Here is an 11,719-nt window from a genome sequence, read left to right on the forward strand (position 1 = left end):
GAGCTGCAGTTTCCTTGCTCAATCACGACACGTACAAACAACTGGGCGCCCCGCCATTGCGTGCCGCAAATGTTAAGTTAACTAGTTACTCAGGACAGCAGATCCCTGTGTTAGGACAGTGCAGCCTTATTGCAACATACGAGGGACAGACAAAACTTGTGTCATTTTATGTTCTTCGTTCCTCTAGTGCCGTGAACTTGTTTGGTTTAGATTTGTTTCAATTGTTTAATTTGTCTATAGTAAATCAGGTCCTATCAGTGAATCAGACTGTGCCTTCCGCCAGCGTTTCTAGTCTTTGTGAAGAATTTGCAGACATTTTTGCACCGGGCCTTGGTTGCGCTAAGAACTATGAAGCGCATTTGGAACTGAAAGACAACGCGCAACCAAAATTTTTCAGAGCGCGCAATGTTCCCCACGCATTGCGTGATGAGGTCGCAAAAACATTAGCCGAATTAGAATCTCAAGGTGTAATTGAACGTGTGCAGGCTTCTCTCTGGGCCTCACCCTTAGTCATTTTGCCAAAACCTTCCGGAAAATTGAGACTTTGTGTGGACTTCAAGGCAACTGTGAATCCGCAACTTGTGACTGCTACTTTTCCTTTGCCCCGCCCGGAAGATCTTTTTGACAAACTGTGCCCGGGAAAATATTTTTCAAAATTGGACCTAGCAGATGCGTACTTGCAAATACCTGTGGACGAAGAATCCCAGCGCGTCTTAGTGGTAAACACGCATCTTGGCTTGTATCGCTTCAAAAGACTGCCATTCGGGTGTGCATCCGCCCCTGCTTTATTTCAGCAATATTTACAAACTATTTGTGCGTCGGTCCCTACTGCTGCGAACTATCTGGACGATATTGTGATCTCAGGAAAGACAGAAGCAGAACATTTGCAAAATCTCCGAACATTATTTCAGGTATTGCGTCAGAATGGGCTTCGCTTGAGGAAGGACAAATGTGTGTTTTTTGCTCGTGACTTACCGTACCTGGGGCATGTCATAAATGCCCAAGGTATACATCCGAGTCCAGAGCACCTTCGTGCCATTCAGGACTTGCCGTCACCGCAGAACTTAAAACAGCTACAGAGTGTGCTGGGTAAGGTAAATTATTATCATCGGTTTGTGCGCAATGCTTCTTCTATTTCAGCTCCGCTTCATCGCTTACGCCGTAAAGGTGTTCCGTTCGTCTGGACGACGGAATGCGAACGCGCCTTTCGCCAGTTGAAATCGGCGTTACTTTCCAATACTTGCCTTACGCCATTCGATCCCCGTAAACCCCTTTTGTTGATGGTTGATGCATCGGATTTCGGGATCGGTGCGGTGCTTGCGCACAAAGATGGTTCGCATGATCGCCCTATTGCCTTTGCGTCAAAATTGCTCTCATCTGCGCAAAGAAATTATTCACAAATAGAGAAAGAAGCTTTAGCTCTCGTGTTTGGTGTTACCAAGTTTCACGATTTCTTGTATGGTCGTCACTTTACCATAATCACGGACCACAAGCCTTTGACATCGCTTTTTCATCCGAACAAGCCTGTACCTCCACGTACAGCGCAGAAATTCATTCGCTGGTCTCTTTTTCTCTCGCAGTACCGCTACGATATCTTGTATCGGTCCACTGCTAAGCACGGAAACGCTGATGCGTTGTCCCGTTTGCCTGTTGCTGAGGATAAAGCATTCGATTCTTCCGAACTTGCTTGCATGTTCATTGATTCGGAAGCCGATGACGTGGTCGCATCGTTTCCGATTGATTTTCGTCGTGTAGCTACAGCCACAGCTGCTGACCCTGTCCTTGCTTCCGTTTTGCGTTTTGTTGCTACGCAATGGCCCTTGTCAAAGTCACGGATCGAGGATCCTTTGGTTCGTCGTTTTTTGCTCACAAGGAGAGACTTTTTGTACGACGTGGTGTTTTGTTGTTGCGTTCCGATAATGATCAATCCCGAGTCGTGGTCCCACGTTCGCTACAGTCCTCTGTCTTACAGCTTCTTCACCAAGGACATTGGGGTATAGTGCGAACGAAACAACTTGCTCGTCAGCACTGTACTTGGTTCGGAATCGATGCTGCGATTACGAATATGTGCTCCTCTTGCGTGGCGTGTGCAGAACAACAATCCGCACCGCCGCGGAAATTCTTTGCATGGCCGAAAGCCACTTCCCCTTGGCAACGCTTGCACATCGATTTTGCTGGGCCGTTCTGGAATGCTCGATGGTTGGTTGTGGTCGATGCTTTCAGTAATTTTCCTTTTGTTGTCCGGATGTCTTCCACGACGTCTTCTGCCACAATCCAAGCCTTGTCTGCTATCTTTTGCATTGAGGGTCTTCCGCAGACTATTGTTTCCAACAATGGCCCACAATTCATGTCCGCAGACTTTCAGTCGTTCTGCAAGGCCAATGGTATTCACCATCTGACATCCGCGCCGTTTTCGCCTCAGTCAAACGGTGCCGCGGAACGATTGGTCCGGACTTTCAAGTCGCAGATGTTGAAGTTGAAAGAGTCGCATTCTCGGGAGGACGCTTTGTTGCTCTTTTTGTCCTCATATCGCTCTCAGCCTCGCGATGGTCGCTCGCCGGCTGAATTGCTCCATGGTCGTCCTCATCGAACTCTGATGTCTTTGTTGCATCCGCCACATCAGGTTCCTGTGCAGCGGCAGACTCCTGCTTTTGCTCCTGGCGACGTTGTCTATTATCGCAACTATCGCGGTTCACGGCGTTGGCTCGCAGGGCGCATTCTTCGCTGCCTCGGCCGCGCGATGTATTTGGTTTTGGGGGCCTCTGGTGAGGTGCGTCGGCATCTCAATCAGCTGCGCCTCTGTCGTCGCCTGGGTTCTGCCGCTCCCCGTCTGCTTTCAGCGACGGAGCCGTCAGGTCAGCGCCCTGGGGACCCATCTACTGGCTCGCCTCATCCCCAGGTGTTACCGACGATGCCTTCCATTTTGCCTCATGGCGTCGCGCCGCCGCAGCCGCCGCCGGCGCCGCCAGCAGCGGACGCTTCGCTGCAGCCGCCTCGCGCCTCCCTGGGTCACGCGCCGCCGCTTGCTTCCCGTGACCAGCCGTCCTCCGCCATGGACCTCTTGCCCGCTCCGGACCAGATGTCGTCTTCGCCCGTCGGGTGCTCCGACCACATGGAGGTCGACCCCGCGGCTCCTCTTATATCATTACGTGCGCAAACACCTCATGTTGACGTGCACCCTGGACTAGGTTTGCAGGCGTTTCCTAGCTCCCCTCGGACCGAATGGCCGGGTGCGGGTGGCACAGCCTCGCCTGTTGTTAGGCTCCCCACCTCATCGCATACGTCAACATGGGGTCCTCCCCACGGCGGGCGGAAGCCTTATCTCACGACCGTTCGCCGATTTGCGGGGGAGGAATGTGGTGTCACCGCTAGACACCACACTTGCTAGGTGGTAACTTAAATCGGCCGCGGTCCTGTAGTACATGTCGGACCCGCGTGTCGCCACTGTGTAATCGCAAACCTAGCGCCACCACAGGGCAGGTCACAAGACACGGACTTGACATCGTCCCAGTTGTACGGACGACTTAGCTTGCGACTAGACCTACCAAGTATTCCTCTCATTTGCCGAGAGACAGATTAAATAGCCTTCAGCTAGTCCATCGCTACTACCTAGCAAGGCGCCATGTGTATCATTGCTAATTGCTTACTACTATGCAAGAGATGTATTTCAACAAGAACAAGACTACATTAAAGTTAAGTATCTTAAAATCTCTCTTCTTTTCTTTATAGTTTTCATCCAGTCTCCTGTTTCAGAATTTACGCCCGTCTGCGTTAGTTTCGCGTGCACCTAGCCACTCATTGTGTCGAGACCTTAGGGAATCGACACAACACTATGTTTCCTTCTCTCCCTTTTCCTACTCTCGAATTCCAGTCACCCATGACTATTAAATTTTCGTCTCCCTTCACTACCTGAATAATTTCTTTTATTTCATCACACATTTCATCAATTTCTTCATCATCTGCAGAGCTAGTTGGCATATAAACCTGTACTATTGTAGTAGGCATGGGCTTCGTGTCTATCTTGGCCACAATAATGCATTCACTATGCTGTTTGTAGTTGCTTATCGGCACTCCTATTTTTTAATTCATTTTTAAACCTACTCCTGCATTACCCCTATTTGATTTTGTGTGACGCAGAGGAGTAATTTGTGTGAACACTGCATTCACAGCGGCTGACATCCACCTAGAAATTAGCTAAAGCATCGTTTAGCTCCAACTGTGGAGAAACAAACGAGTCAATTAGTTAACTGTTCTTGTGAGAACTGAGAGGGCATTATAATATGCACACTGCTCCAGCCATGTGCGTGTATATAGCCATATTCAAAGACTAGGGATGAATACAAGTTTCCTCGCATAACGAGAAACATAGGGAGGGTTTCTGCTGAAAAAAGTCAGCGAAGGTTTTAATTAGTTTTACAGGAATTTGAGGGGAGAGAGCGGCCTAGCAGACGACGGCTCATCGCAGCTTAAGGTAAATACCGCGTGCAGAGGCGTAAACTTCCTGGTTCACCAGCTCGCGTCCACTGTAAACTCGAGCGACCTTGGGTAATCTTTTGCTCAATTAGTCACATAACCATCCATCCACCGTAGACTTGATTGTCATCCTAAAATTAGTACCGAACTTTGAAACGGAATCAGATCATTTATCGTAGTACTTACCAACATTATAACGAAATCGTAAGAATAATTTTGTAAAGAAACTTATAGTTAAACTTTAATGTTGTCGTGTTTAAGATAATTTAACTTTCTGAGGGTTAATAATTAATATTGTTGTGTTTAGGATGCGTTATCCTGACAACTTTTTAAACATTGTCACTTTGTAAACTCTCTAAAAGCGTGTATTTCTATGGAAATATTGAGACATTAAACATGTCATTTCAACTTACACAGTTGTCCTCAGTCACAGAATAAGAAAAATCGAATATATCACCTTACAATACGGCAGCTTTCCGTTTTCTCAGTGTTTATGACGTCATATCTCCTCAAATATCTGCTGTAAAATCATATAATTTTGCTGGTACATTCAGTGGTAGAAGTGAAAGTGACTACAAAAGCAGTCGCGAATATAATTAGTAGTAAAGAAGTAATAAATTAAAACGTCATGTTTCATGCTGCAGTTTTACCGCATGAACAGCGGTAATGTGGTAAGCCATAAACTTTTTCCTTTCATCATTTTGTACGGGCTATCGGTGAGGAAAAGTTTCGTAAAGGTATGATATTATGAGTAAAGTTTGTTGCAAGTTACTAAGTGCTCTCATTCTGAAATACTGAATGAGTAAAGTATGGGTATTCCCGCGTCGTGAGCTACACTGATTTTTCAGCCGTACCCTCAAGCCCACTCAAACCCCTTTGATTGGTTTATACAGGGTGTTACAAAAAGGTACGGCTAAACTTTCAGGAAACATTCCTCACACACAAATAAAGAAAAGATGTTATGTGGACATGTGTCCGGAAACGCTTAATTTCCATGTTAGAGCTCATTTTAGTTTCGTCAGTATGTACTGTACTTCCTCGATTCACCGCCAGCTGGCCCAATTGAAGGAAGGTAATGTTGACTTCGGTGCTTGTGTTGTGCCCTTATAAGTACGACACAACATGTGGTTCATGAACGATGGAGCTCCTGCACATTTCAGTCGAAGTGTTCGTACGCTTCTCAACAACAGATTCGGTGTCCGATGGATTGGTAGAGGCGGACCAATTCCATGGCCTCCACGCTCTCCTGACCTCAACCCTCTTGACTTTCATTTATGGGGGCATTTGAAAGCTCTTGTCTACGCAACCCCGGTACCAAATGTAGAGACTCTTCGTGCTCGTATTGTGGACGGCTGTGATACAATACGCCATTCTCCAGGGCTGCATCAGCGCATCAGGGATTCCATACGACGGAGGGTGGATGCATGTATCCTCGTTAACGGAGGACATTTTGAACATTTCCTGTAACAAAGTGTTTGAAGTCACGCTGGTACGTTCTGTTGCTGTGTGTTTCCATTCCATGATTAATGTGATTTGAAGAGAAGTAATAAAATGAGCACTAACATGGAAAGTAAGCGTTTCCGGACACATGTCCACATAACATATTTTCTTTCTTTGTGTGTGAGGAATGTTTCCTGAAAGTTTGACCGTACCTTTTTGTAACACCCTGTATAAGGTAGCCCATGTGCTAAGGGTATAAGCTATTTCCATTCCAAATTTCATCCAAATCTGTGCAACCGTTTCAACATGAAGGGTAACAAACATACTAACGCACGCACAGACTATCGCGTTTATAGTATATATATCAATACTGTACCTGTATTATAAGTTACTGTTTTTAAGTGCACTGATGCAAGTTCGTTACAAAACAAAAACAAATTCGGATTGTGGAAGGTAATCGGCCGCGCCTTTTCAAAGGAACCATTCTGCAACTCGCCTAAGCGAATTAAGGAAAGCATGGAAATTTGAGAGTGTTTGTGTTTGCGAATTTAGCGTGCACAGTAGCGGGATCATTAGCTCCGTAATCTCAGAGAACCTATGTATGTATGGCCAGAGGGGGCTCTGAACCGCCGTCCTACCGAATGGGGACGTAGTGTCTTCGCACTGCGCCACCTCTCTGCGTGAACTGCATTTAGGTGGACGACGGAGAAAGGATGGGCCGAAGGGGGCAATTGTCTACATTTGCTCAAAACTGCGGAAACTCAATAACTACCTCAGAAAAAAAAATGGTTCAAATGGCTCTGAGCACTATGGGACTCAACTGCTGAGGTCATTAGTCCCCTAGAACTTAGAACTAGTTAAACCTAACTAACCTAAGGACATCACAAACATCCATGCCCGAGGCAGGATTCGAACCTGCGACCGTAGCGGTCTTGCGGTTCCGGACTGCAGCGCCTTTAACCACACGGCCACTTCGGCCGGCTAACTACCTCAGAACTTTGCATCTCGCAATAAAGTATCTTCTCGAGAAAATAACATTAGCCTCCCATGAGCGTATTAATTCGTCATTTCCGTGGTTCTGTGGATTTCCACTATACGATTAATAAATCATCATTAAGAACAGGGCTATTTTTGTATCACAATTTTTATGTGCATGTAGCAGTAGGTAGCGGAGTCTTCGAGTATGAGCTGTATTTAAAAATACCTGTAGCAGTAGACATCACAGACCCTCAAGGATCGTTCAGAACAAGTGCAGAACTAAATAGATGAATTCGGTCAGAAGTAGTAGAATTACAGTAGGTTAATATGTCAGTTGGAGAGTGCAAGAATCGATGTTCTTTCTGTGTTAGCTACTTAACCAACAACGCATCAATGTAATGTAAGTATAGTGATTTTCTCTCTCTTGTTCTCATATAATACTTGTATGCGCTTTTCTTATGTTCCTAAGTCACTTGATTCAGCTTTTCAGATTTGTACAGATTTTTTTAGACAGTATGAGATAGCTTTAATTATCTAACAACTTGATGTAAATTCATTATATCCATTATGGATGACGAACTGGCGGTTTACGTAAGTGCAATATGCAACGAATCCCTTTTAAAATTTGATACCACTTCTTGTACTATTGACTAGTTTTCGAGCCACTGCAGGATCATCATCGGATAGAGGCGTTGTTTTCGCCAGTACCACAACCCTAGCATCCAACTATACACGGTCCAGAAAATAATTTTCCCGCACCTCGACCTGATGATGTGACTGCAATGGTTCAAAAACCAGTTAACGGTACAATAAATCGCTTAAAATCCAAAAAGTGTCTGGCTACATAAATACCTCTATCAACCGACAACATGTGTACCTTTAGTAATAGCAACTATAATATTGTAGAATTATAATGATACGATATTATCAACAGGAGGGTGGATTATGCATCAAATAAATAGGAGATTAGATATGTAGATAAAGAGAATAGTGGCGATCACATGTCAAAAAGCCGGCCGCTGTGGCCGAGCGGTTCTAGGCGCTTCAGTCTGGAACCGTGCGACCGCTACGGTCGCAGGTTCTAATCCTGCTTCGGGCATGGATGGGTGTGATGTCCTTAGGTTAGTTAGGTTTAAGTAGTTCTAAGTTCTAGGGGACTGATGACCTCAGAAGTTAAGTCCCATAGTGCTCAGAGCCATTTAAACCAGCCATGCCAGAAACAGAGCTACATATGGTTTCGAAGTTACTACAGCAGAAAATGTGCCATCGGAGCACTTTTCAGAATCCGTAAATTACGCTACGCTTACATGAAGCAGCGTAGTTTGTGAATGCAGAGCACTTCACTCATTTCGTAAAAGTTAAAGGTGTTAATTCGGCCTGTGACAATCTTGTCGTTGACTAGACGTTCAGCAGTACTCTTCTGCATTTGACATCGCTCACTAAGCTCTGCAAACAATTCACGATGATGTATTTAAATAATGAGAAACCATTCTGCGTGGCCGTAGATGCTGGCTGAAATTACCGAAGCGCCACGTCGAAACGATATTGTAACTGGTTAAAATTATTTCTTGTCATCTTCGAACTCAAAGAGGCTCAAGGGTGCTCAGTAATAGCGATTGATCGACGAGGTCAAGACGAGGAGAAGGAGGGAACGCAGAGCAAAGCGTCCCCCCGTTGAAAGAAGAACAGACGGAGCGAGAAGAATTGGAGGGGACTTCGTGCAGGCGCGCTGCGGCGGAGCCGGCGGAAACCAAAACGTTAGCAGCAGATAATGCTAACCTACTTCCGGGACGCCTAACTGCACCGACGCACCATGTGTCTTAACTAACATTACATTACCTGCTGCGAGCCGCAACGGCCTTTTATCTGCGTGTTTTTCATTATTAACAACACAAACAAACTGGTTTTTAACGTCATCACTACACGAACCTACAGGGTGTTTCAAAAATGACCGGTATATTTGAAACGGCAATAAAAACTAAACGAGCAGCGATAGAAATACACCGTTTGTTGCAATATGCTTGGGACAACAGTACATTTTCAGGCAGACAAACTTTCGAAATTACAGTAGTTACAATTTTCAACAACAGATGGCGCTGCGGTCTGGGAAACTCTATAGTACGATATTTTCCACATATCCACCATGCGTAGCAATAATATGGCGTAGTCTCTGAATGAAATTACCCGAAACCTTTGAAAACGTGTCTGGCGGAATGGCTTCACATGCAGATGAGATGTACTGCTTCAGCTGTTCAATTGTTTCTGGATTCTGGCGGTACACCTGGTCTTTCAAGTGTCCCCACAGAAAGAAGTCACAGGGGTTCATGTCTGGCGAATAGGGAGGCCAATCCACGCCGCCTCCTGTATGTTTCGGATAGCCCAAAGCAATCACACGATCATCGAAATATTCATTCAGGAAATTAAAGACGTCGGCCGTGCGATGTGGCCGGGCACCATCTTGCATAAACCACGAGGTGTTCGCAGTGTCGTCTAAGGCAGTTTGTACCGCCACAAATTCACGAAGAATGTTCAGATAGCGTGATGCAGTAATCGTTTCGGATCTGAAAAATGGGCCAATGATTCCTTTGAAAGAAATGGCGGCCCAGACCAGTACTTTTTGAGGATGCAGGGACGATGGGACTGCAACATGGGGCTTTTCGGTTCCCCATATGCGCCAGTTCTGTTTATTGACGAAGCCGTCCAGGTAAAAATAAGCTTCGTCAGTAAACCAAATGCTGCCCACATGCATATCGCCGTCATCAATCCTGTGCACTATATTGTTAGCGAATGTCTCTCGTGCAGCAATGGTAGCGGCGCTGAGGGGTTGCCGCGTTTGAATTTTGTATGGATAGAGGTGTAAACTCTGGCGCATGAGATGATACGTGGACGTTGGCGTCATTTGGACCGCAGCTGCAACACGGCGAACGGAAACCCGAGGCCGCTGTTGGATCACCTGCTGCACTAGCTGCGCGTTGCCCTCTGTGGTTGCCGTACGCGGTTGCCCTACCTTTCCAGCACGTTCATCCGTCACGTTCCCAGTCCGTTGAAATTTTTCAAACAGATCCTTTATTGTATCGCTTTTCGGTCCTTTGGTTACATTAAACCTCCGTTGAAAACTTCGTCTTGTTGCAACAACACTGTGTTCTAGGCGGTGGAATTCCAACACCAGAAAAATCCTCTGTTCTAAGGAATAAACCACGTTGTCTACAGCACACTTGCACGTTGGGAACAGCACACGCTTACAGCAGAAAGACGACGTACAGAATGGCGCACCCAGAGACTGCGTTGTCTTCTATATCTTTCACATCACTTGCAGCGCCATCTGTTGTTGAAAATTGTAACTACTGTAATTTCGAAAGTTTGTCCGCCTGAAAATGTACTGTTCTCCCAAGCATATTGCAACAAACGGTGTATTTCTATCGCTGCTCGTTTAGTTTTTATTGCCGTTTCAAATATACCGGTCATTTTTGAAACACCCTGTATGTACTCCATCTACGTACATACTCTGCGAACAACGGCGAAGAGCGTGGCCGTAAGTACTTGGTACAGCACCCCATGTTTAGGGTACGGAGTGCTGGAAACCTGGTTGTTCAGATGCCTCTGTGCACGCTGTAATTAGCCTAATCTTGTCTTTGCGATGTGATACCTACCGGAGCGATACGTGGCAGATTGAAGAATAGTTCTACGAGGGTTGGAACTTTAATAATGACAACTTTTTACTTACAGCTTATACCAAATAGTTACATGTTTCAAAGTTTTACTGTCCTTCAGAGTAGGCACCAGTACTGTGCACAACTCGTTGCCAGGGATGTGGAAGTCGTAGGATATCCGCAGCAGCGCCAATTGTTGTATCTGTGCAGACTGAAGCTACGATTGAAAATTTGTACCAAGGCCGGGTCTCCTGCTCACGCCTGGAGACTCCGGTTCGAATCCTCACCTTCGTACAGATTTTTATGCGTCGTGTCAGACTGCTTGTATAAATCACAGATGTTTGAGACTTGAAAAGGTCTCTCGAACCACACAGTTTCATCTGATTAAAGCACCTATACCTGGGTTTCAGACAGGATTCCACGTTTCACTCGATGGTGAGATGCTATTCCAATACAGTTGGAGAGCCTCTGCAATGCTGTTTGAGCCTAGGGAGAACACCAATTGCATCGAGGTGTGCGGAGGGAGGCATGCTAGGGTAGTCCCCGCAGGAGCGCAAAGCCACTGTGCAAGGGTGTTGCCGCAGATGCCTAGCGAGCATGAGACCTGGGCTCGAATCCCAGCTTTGGTACAAATTTTTACTCGTCGCTTCAGTCTGTATGTACATGTTATAGACGTTTGAGACTTGAAAAGATCGCTGGAACCATATAGTTTCTTATGAACGCCAGTCGTGTCGATAATTCGAATGGAGTTGTTTACTGTCCGACGAGACTCTGTAACTGTTCTGAAGTGAAAGCCATGAAGTGCTTCCTTCAGTTTACAAATTAAGTTGAAGCCACAGTGCTACGTCAGGGGAAAGTTATGCGTGGTATAGCACTTCCTAGCCCATCGACAGAACGAATCAGTCACAGTTTGCGCCATATGCGCCCGAGCATTCTCCTGCAAAGTGATGGGCGGGTTCTGCTTATTTCTCTAACTCCCCGCCTTCTTTTGTACTACCGGGTCCACCTTTCGTGACCGCCAATGGTCAATTCACCATTTCATAAGGCTGTTCGGATACTGCTGATGAATTTACTTAGCTAGGATATACAGATTTACTGATTTCGTGTTGTGTGTTAAAAACTTAACAACATTGCATTGTTCCTTAGATAAGTTTTATTTATATTGCTAGGAAAAACTA

The sequence above is a fragment of the Schistocerca nitens genome, chromosome 3 (assembly GCF_023898315.1).
Source record: "Schistocerca nitens isolate TAMUIC-IGC-003100 chromosome 3, iqSchNite1.1, whole genome shotgun sequence".
Taxonomy (NCBI): Eukaryota; Metazoa; Arthropoda; class Insecta; order Orthoptera; family Acrididae; genus Schistocerca; species Schistocerca nitens.